Raw genomic sequence first — 9,514 nt, 5'->3', positions numbered from 1 at the left:
AATATGTATGCATTAAGTGCATAGTAATTACATAAATTGCAAAAAAGTGCAATGAACTACAAAAAAAATTGAAAATCGCTTTTGTTTTGTTTACATATATTTCTACTTGGAGAAGTTTAAGAGGTTTATCCCTCAAAACTTTAAATACAATAAAGTTGCAAAAAATAGTTTCCCACCACAGGAAATTTATTTTGAGTGTCTTCATAGTTTTATTTTGGAGATACAGCAATTTTTATATACTGCAGGAAAAACAAAAAACAATCCTATGATGCAAATTTGCAAAGAAAACAGCATGTGCATCATTTCACTGTGGGAAGTGTTACGAACAGCTGTTAGGAACGGCAAAGCGTGTTTCTGGAATATTATGTTTTTGTTGCTGCAAGCGCTTTTTATGCAGTTTTTGCAAAGCTATATGTGGAACGAAACCGTGACCGAGGACAAGCTGATGGCATCAGATGTAAGTACAACTCCTCCGGTTTCATATGCAAAACAAATTATTGCGCTAGCTTACACGGTTCAGGTTCTACAGGGATTTAAAAATAGTTACGCAAAACGGAGCGTGCTGCTCTGACCGGCTTTAAAGGGTTAACAATGACTTTAAAAAAATAATATTAAATAGTGTGCAACACCACTGAAGTTTTTTTTTTTTTTAACTCTTTTCAACCAACGGCAGTCACTCTCCAAATAACTTCTGCTTAGCTTTCCGAGCTTCCCTCGGGTCCTCTTAATCAGCGGTCTCCACCCTTTTTTGCGCCACGGACCGGTTTATGCCCGACAATATTTTCACGGACCGGCCTTTAATGTGTCGCGGATAAATCCAACAAAATAAAACTAGTACCGGTACCGAAAAAAAGAAGATTTATTCATAACACATGTGAAAAGACCCAGGAAAACCGAGTTAACAATCAAAATGATAACAAAATAACGCTGAAAACCGATAAAAACTCTGAAAACCATACATTTCACACCTGAGCCTCAACTCTCGCGGACCTGTACCAGACGACTCACGGACCGGTACCGGTCCGAGGCCCGGGGGTTTGGGACCGCTGGATAAGTTCCGGCTGTGTCCCCGCCTGTCTGCCATTTCCTAATTACCTGGTGTGTGTATTTATACTGCATGTCTGCCTGTGCTCCTCGTGGCATCGTCTGTGTTTCTCTGTGAATTGTTCGTGTACTTAACGTTATTCCGTGTTTCTCCGTGTCTCTCTGCTCCTCGCTCCGTGTCCTCCTTTTGCATTAGTTTTACCAGTTTAGGGTTTTGTTCAGTTCTGCTCACACTTTGGTTACTGTGCACTGTAAATAAAACCCACTTGCACCTCCGCCAGTGTCTGCTTGTGGATCCTCCTTTCTCACCTCAACACGACTGCTGCCCCAGCCGTGACATTTATACTGTCCTCTGTTTTTCACAGTTATTTTGACCAAGTTTGGTGTGGTATTGACTCTTGAAGAACGGCAGGGTTTATTAATTGGCACCATCCTCGGTCCATCTCTTGTAAATCCTTTTGTGTATTGTCTTAGGACGAAGGAAATTAAAAATAAGATTTTTAAGATACTTAGAAAGGTTAACATAGCTGGTTAGAGGCTTGTGAACTGTGAGTGCACTTATATGTAAAATAGACAGAATCATTGGAAAGTTCATGTACGAATTTTCTAAACTTTGTTCTGGTCGGATTTGCGAACTTCTGAATCCTATTTAGGAGAGGAGCATCCACCTGTGAACTGCTATCATAACTTTATATATGTTATGATCATTTATAAATGATTTATATGACAGTCACATTTTAACCAAATAGCCTCGGGACTATTTACTTACACAACTGAATTGTTGAAACACAAACTGTTCCTATTAATTCTGATATATTTTTAAGTTTTCATTAAAATGCACTGTTTGTTTGTGAGCAGCATTATGTGACAACAGTTAATCTGTTAATAAAATAATTACTTTGTTATTTTGAAACAAAGTAAGAAAATGACATTTGTTATCTTACTAACGTTTTAGTATGTGTGTTTGCTATTTCTTTCTTTTTAGGTGGATGGATGACAGTATTCTTATAATAAGCAGTGAATTGACCAGATAACAAAGAAACAATGATTATAGTGAGCACGTAGGGGCAGGGAATGTAAGATTTTTTAACAAAGAAATAGGTAAAATTGCAAGAGAGCAAGAGAACGTTTTCGTTGAATCAGCTAATTTTCCTCTCAGGTAAAAACGTTTCTAAAACAAGAAGTTCAGGAACACATAAAAAAAGGAAAAATGCCAAAGGAGAAATATAAATTCTCACCTGACTTATTTTTGCCCCTACAAAATACGCAAGAAATGTTCACAAAAAGTGTGACAGCATGTGTAGTTCGAGCAGTAATATCATCAATGGTGTCAAATAACACCCTACCACATCTGCTCTTTGAAACATTGCATCTTTGATTTAGTTGCTGAAAGAATTTGAAACAAGTTTTAAAAGAAGGAGGTGAATGTGCCGAAATACATGATGTCAACTTTTTTTTTTTTTTTAACAGAAAAGAACCTTTAAAAAGCAAATATGATGATTTATCTGAGGGGATGGCATTAAAACAACTTTATTAGGACATACATTAATTGAACAAGGCAAGAGCAAAAGAGCAAGTAAGAGATCATTGTAATAAGGAAATAAAAATCAACTGAAAAACAATTTAAAATGGACTTCTAACCAGATACTGAACAGGAAAGAAAAGATAAGTTAAAAATAGTACAGTATTGATCAGAAATAAATGTCTTCGGAACAAATACAGTCAATATTTACACCAAAATAAAAACAAGGTCCATTGTGTGTCCTATCATAAATGTGGGGCCTGATGCATATTCTGCATCATGAAAAAATCCATGACGCTGATAGAATTTATGGTAGTGAGACCAGAGTAATCATCGACATGTATCTTTGAAATCCTCCTCTACAACCAATCTCAACAATTTTATAGTAGATGAGGAATAGAAATTATTTAAGAAGAAAGTAAGAAAGAAAGTAAGGAGTCTTGTGGAAAACCGGTTCGCAGTTGCTCACTTCCTAGGAACTGTTAGTCTGCTCACCTATTGATTCCACTTACTGGTTCCACTTGTAATTGTGCTATAATTAGCTGATTTCAGTTTGTGTGCCAGAGGAGGAAAATAGTAGCACAATCTACAGCATAGATATGAACTTTACTTTTATATTTTAGAGCCAAACCTAAAAGTTATTTTGGTAGTCTCATCCCACAGCAAATTAAAATGATGACCCAGGAAACATATGAATTTGAAAATAATCACCTATATTTTTAATATTACTCAAGAGGATGATCAGAATAAAAATGAAATAAATAAAAATATTAGGTAATACAAATGGTAGTAGTAATCAAACAAATATATCACGTTCAAATAAAAACTAAAATGGCTTCTGTCCATAAATTTAAATAAAACTTCAAATTAAATAAAAAGCATTTTATTTTCCAGTCCAAAATAGCAAGTTTCCAAAATTTACAGATGGTTCAGTTCTTGACTTCTCAACTGCAGTGGACATGCTTTGGAATGAGGCTTGCTCTCTGCCAACTTTTAAACTTTCAAAAGGGGACATTCTGGTGTGCCAGAAACACAATGCAAAGCCAGCTGGGCATAGGGTAAACATGCATTGTATGTTCATATTCTTATAATAAAAATGAAGTAATGTGTTGGGTAGCACTTTTTATTACAGCTCGGTAACAAGGAAGAAACAAGAATGTAATAATATGGTAATTTCAAAGTTATTACCATTCAACTGCCCATGGTAGATTCTGCATAATAAGCAGGAAACAGAGGTGCGAAATGCAAAACTGGCTGTTTCTATTTAAAACATATAGACACCTATTAAAGCTAACTTTAATAAAATGTGTTTATTACCTGGCAATATCTCTGGTAGTTTCTGTGTAATAAGCAGGTAAGAGAGCTGTAAAACGAAAAACTGCCTGTTTGTATTTAATAATATATTAATAACCATGTAATAACCTTTAAAACAAACTTTAAGAATAGTAATGTCTACCAGGAAACACCTGTGGCAGTTTCTGTGTAATAAGGAGCAATTTAATACAATTAAATGCTTGTGGTGTGAGCAGTCAGGGTGTGCAGTTAGGGGAGCAGTGAGCTCCACATGGAACAAAAAGAGCTCTAGGACTCTGATCCAGGAGCCTGGCTTAAATGCCCTTGTTATTCCCCTCATATTGGCCCCGTTGTCATCAGACTGACCTCAGCAGTCCTCAAAGGGAATTTTCAGCTCTTCCAGCCTGTTTAAAATCATGGATGTGAGATGTTTCCCATGGATTTTTCAGCATCCACAAGCTGACTGACACAGAAAATCAGAAAAATGTAGAATGTGCACTGCACATGTATGGGTGGCACTGCAGAGTTATATTCTCTTGTTAGAGCTCTACTGTTTAACGCTGAGTCAGATGTACGGTTGTAAGGCACAAAGACTACGACAGATGTGGCTGTATACCTGGTGATGACAAAAAGTGGAAATAAGGTCTCTGTTAAGTTGGGGTTTCCAATTCCATTGTTAACTTTTTTCATTTGTCTGCTTTTTGTCAGCTTGTTCCATTAGGAGTTGCCACAGCAGATAATCTGCCTCCATCCCATCCTATTCCTAGTATCTAGTCGACAAAGAGCCAGCCAGGGCAGTTCACCCTTCTGCTTAAGTGATACTTACACAGTGACTGAGCTATTTACAAAAGAATATTTACAAAATCCAGGTTTCTCTCGAGAAAACATGCAGAGATTGAAAGTTTGGAGGCCAAGCACAGGACTTGCTGTTGTCAGCGGAACACCTGCTGGAGAAACATTTTTGAAATGTCCAGATAACAAGGACTGACACATTGAAACCAGCCCAAAATGGTTTAATCATTAGAAGAGGGACCTGCAGTGACTCTCAGATCTCTTGCAGTAGAATGTGAGACCCATTCTTGGTGGGTGTCCTTTGTCATCGATTCTGTTCACAATTTTTATGGACACAATTTATAGGCACAATCAAAAAGCAGAGAGAGTCTGTGTCTTGATGGCTTCAGGATCTGCTTCAAGACAAGATGAGAATTCAAGAATTTAAGATCCACATGCAAAGTCCAGATTTGTATAGATTTGTGGCTCTTGCTTTTTTTTTTCTCTGTTGAACTTAAGGGAACTCCATACCAAGATGTAGTGGTGTAGTATAAATGTCATGCTTTCCTTTTTGTTTCATGTAAAGCGTCTAGATAAAGGTTAATGAAAGTCTGTGAGTGGTGAGATTGACTTAAAATCGGCAGTGCACCTTTTAATCCTGTGTGCCTTATGTATGAATTCTGGTTGTGCTTACTGATCGTGAACTGATTTTATGTGCTACACGGCGCTCAGCAATCTGTCAAAAAATGTTTTAGTTTGACTTTGGTAAGCTATGAAGCCGCACCGCTTGATGGATTGTCGGAGCATTACAAATACCGTAGTCTGGAGCCTCACGGAGTGATACGTACTGTGCTTCAACGTAATATTACCGTATTGTGTGTGTGTATAAGGACCATAAATGGCATCTGTTAAGAGACGTGGTTACAAAGAGGATTTCAAACTCAAAGCTGTCAGTCACGCAGTAGAAATTGGGAATAGAGCAGCTGTGAAATCTTTCTGTCTTTGTTATTATGCTCAGCATCTGTTAGTTTACATTTTGACTGCACAATTGTGAGCTTTTTGTTATGCACAAAAACAAAATTGTTTTCTTTTAATAATAATGGATTGGATTTATATAGCGCTTTTCAAGGCACCCAAAGCGCTTTACAATACCACTATTCATTCACTCTCACATTCATACACTGGTGGAGGCAGCTACAGTTGTAGCCACAGCTGCCCTGGGGCAGACTGACAGAAGCGAGGCTGCCATATCGCGCCATCGGCCCCTCTGGCCAACACCAGTAGGCAAGTAGGGTAAAATGTCTTGCCCAAGGACACAACAACCAGGACAGAGAGCCCAGGGATCGAACCAGCGACCTTCCGGTTACAGATGCGATTCCCAACCCTCTGAGCCACGGTCGCCCAATTTATGGAGCATTATTATTTAATAAATGCTGATAATTTATTTTTGAGTAATTTCTTCATGTACATATACGCTGTATGTTAATAAAAGTGCCTGTGTGACATCTGGGCCACAGCTTTGACTAAAAACTCTCCTTTTGTTCTTACCATATGGCTTTTAAAAAAAAAAAATCTAGATATATATCGTATATCGCCATCCAGCTAAAAAATATCGAGATATGAATTTTGGGTCATATCGCCCAGCCCTATGTAGAATGCATGTTGTTTAAGGCAGCTAAGATATTGAAAATATCTACACTGACACTCAAAGTGATGTAGTTACCTGAAGTGGTTTCACTTCATAGGTGGGCCTTGTCAGGGTTCCTTTGTGGAATTTCTTGCCTTCTCAATGGGGTTAGGAACATCAGTTGTGTTGTGTAGAAGTCAGGTTGGTACACAGTACTCTTGCCATAAAATTAATTCTAAGTAAAGAGAAACGACAGTCCATCATTACTTTAAGAACAGAAGGTCGGTGTACCCATAGATGTTTGTGTATAACTAGGGATGTATGCTGTGTGCGTCGCTTAGACAGGTGGAGAGAATACGTCACTTGTTCATAAATAAAGAGCAGGAGAGAGAGAGAAAATGTGTGGCGAGATGCTCCCTGAGTCTGACTTTGTGTATGCATATTTACTAATATGAGTAGGCTTGGCTTAAGTGTGTGTGTGTCCTAAACGCCTGTGTGCGCTGTCTGACTGAAGTAAATGTGCTGCCGTTGAGCGCATGGTGCGGCGTATGTGTCGAAATAAAGGATGTTTGTGGATGAGTGTCGAAGCAGGTGATCGAGGCAGTGAAAAGAGTAAAGAAAGAAACCAAGGACAGGGGTGAGCAGCATAAAACCAAGAGGGGGAAAAGAGAGGAAAAAAAAACGAGAAGAAAAAAAACAAAAACAAAACGTAAACATTCCAATGACGGTGTTAATTCTGCTATGAAATCACACTTTAAGATGCGATTTGATACTGGTAAGTTAAACAGATGTTAATGCAAGTTAGTGTGAGTGGATAGGGAAAGGGTGTAGCTGATCTGGTGTGAGGTTAATACAGCCATGGAGTGATGTTGGGGTCGCGGTGGAGCTGTCCGTCCACGTGCAGCCGGTCCACAGCGATGACAGCGCGGGAGCCCTTCTGGATGTAGCCGCGTCGGATTGGGAAGAGGACCCTGCGTCGTTCCAAGATCTCTTTGGGGAACTGGTCGTTCACGCTGAAGTCCGTTCCTTTTAATTCCCTGCCGCGGCTTTTCACATGTTGCTTTTGTTTGAAGTGGCCAAATTTGGCCACGATAGGACGTGGTCTCCCGGCCGTAGCCCGAATGGGGCCGAGGCGATGTACCCGATCGAAGACGATGTTCTTCACAGTGTCCTCTGGCAGCTTCAGGTGGGTTTTGATGAAGCTTTTTACCGTGGTCTCCGCGTCCTCTCCAGCGGCTTCTGGAATACCAGAAAATATTAGATTATCACGCATGCTACGAGCTTGTAGATCGATAACTGTTTCTTTTATTTTTTTATTTTCTCTATTGAGCTGGGTAACATTTTCTGTGAGACATTTCACCGACTCCCTTAGCATGGCATTTTCAGCAGCAAGCGTTTCCACCTGCTGCTGGCTGTACTCCAGGGATTCTCGCAAGCATTTAAATTCTCGGTGAAGAATCTCCACCAAGGACAGCCTTGCGTCGAAACTGGACAATCGCTTGTCGATTGACTCCAGTATGTCAGCAATATCTTTGCCGGCTGGCGATGTTGAGCCGGGGGAATCTGCCGGGCGTTGTCTTTTCGACGACGGCGTCTCAGGTTTGGCCGGGGAAGCTGCACACTGGGTCTTCTTCATCACGAGATCCTGAAAGCACTGATCAATATAATCTTGGAGAGTCTCTAAACTCTCCTCGTTGTTCTCCAGGGTGTTGGAGATTATTTAGACAAATAGTGTTAGTTATAGGACAATTGATAAGTCTATTTGGTAATACTGAAGCTTAAATGAATTTGTTCAAATCTAAACTACCATTTGCTTTAATTTTCCGCCAAAATCTCCGGCGTCTGACGTCAGTTACAACACGAGTCGCTTACCTTGTCCGTCACTTACCTCTCCATCTATGGGTACACTGAGGTTCATTACATGGAATATAAATGGAGCTGGCTCCAGAGAAAAGAGGTTAAAAATATTTAACCAACTCAAAAAACTACAGGCAGATGTTGTCCTATTACAAGAGACCCACAGACCTCTTAGAGGTTCGAATGAACTTAAAACACCTGAGTTTCCCAATGTGTTCTCAGCTTGTTATAATTCTAGACAAAGGGGAGTAGCAATTTTAATACATAAAAATATTAATTTCATGGTACTCGATACAGTTATAGATCCAGAGGGCAGATTCTTAATCATTAAACTATCTATACTTGATAAAAAGCTATGTATTGCAAGTGTATATGGTCCAAATGTTGATGATCCCTCATTCTTTCATGGTTTTTTCAGTGCACTCTCTGAACACTTAGATGGCACACTTGTTCTTGGAGGCGACCTCAACCTTGGACTAAATGAAAACATGGATAGGCTCGATACAGCGGGAACTCAGCGTAATTGGCAGTCCACAAATATAATCAAACAGTATATGAGTGACTTTGGTCTTTGCGATGCATGGCGCTCCCTTCACCCCACCAGTAAGGAATATACCCTAATCCAGACGAGAGTAGGAGTGATGCATCACTCCTACTCTCGTCTGGATTATTTTTTGGTCAGCAGCTCACTGCTGAACGACATTTCAGACACTGAGATTCACCCTATAGCTGTCAGCGATCATGGTCCTGTATCTTTAACACTAATGCACAAGAATAATACTACGCCAAGAAAAAACTGGAGATTTAATATATCACTACTTAAAGATGAAGACTTTATTAAATATTTTTAAAAAGAGTGGACTTCATATTTGGACTATAATGACACTCCCGAAACATCAGCTTCTGTTCTATGGGAAGCAGGGAAAGCTGTGATGAGAGGTAAAATAATTTCTTTCTCATCACATAAAAAGAAAAAAGAAAACAAAAATATTCAGGAATTAGAAAAAAACATCAAATCACTAGAAGAAGCCTACGCGTCCCACCAAGATCAGGAAACATTGAACAAAATACGCAAAACAAAACTAGAATTAAATGAGATAATTGATAATTAAACAAAATTCTTAGTACAAAGACTACGCCTACAAAATTATGAACATGGTAATAAATCCGGTCAATTTCTAGCAAACCAGCTAAAAATAAATAAAGAAAAAACAACTATATGTGCTGTTCAAGATTCATCTGGGAACACAATATATGAACCGATAAAAATAAACAACATTTTCAGGGATTTCTATAAAACGTTGTATTCACCACAAATAAACCCATCTAAAAAAGAAATTGATCAGTTTTTTTACAACATAACTCTTCCAAAATTATTGGACACTCAAGCAATGGCACTG

General features: G+C 38.9%; 1 protein-coding gene across 2 annotated transcripts in view; it reads right to left on the bottom strand.

Moving 5' to 3' along the window:
- Positions 1-2,496: 2,496 nt before the first annotated feature.
- The window catches only part of LOC309687798 (olfactory receptor 2L5-like), a 39,617-nt gene continuing 32,599 nt past the window's right edge, over positions 2,497-9,514 (bottom strand). The window contains exons 4-5 of one of the 2 annotated variants that reach the window (XR_014270860.1): positions 6,354-7,496; positions 2,497-5,046 (exon numbers count right to left, since the gene is read on the bottom strand). The gene's annotated coding sequence lies outside the window, so the exon portion shown is untranslated. The remainder of the gene's footprint in view (positions 5,047-6,353; positions 7,497-9,514) is intronic. The other variant, XR_014270861.1, reaches the window with a different exon arrangement.

Source organism: Aulonocara stuartgranti, assembly GCF_965226115.1.
Source record: "Aulonocara stuartgranti genome assembly, chromosome: 14".
NCBI classification, from domain to species: domain Eukaryota; kingdom Metazoa; phylum Chordata; class Actinopteri; order Cichliformes; family Cichlidae; genus Aulonocara; species Aulonocara stuartgranti.
Note: the sequence above shows the minus strand (reverse complement) of the source record. Positions and strands in the feature narration are given on the sequence as shown.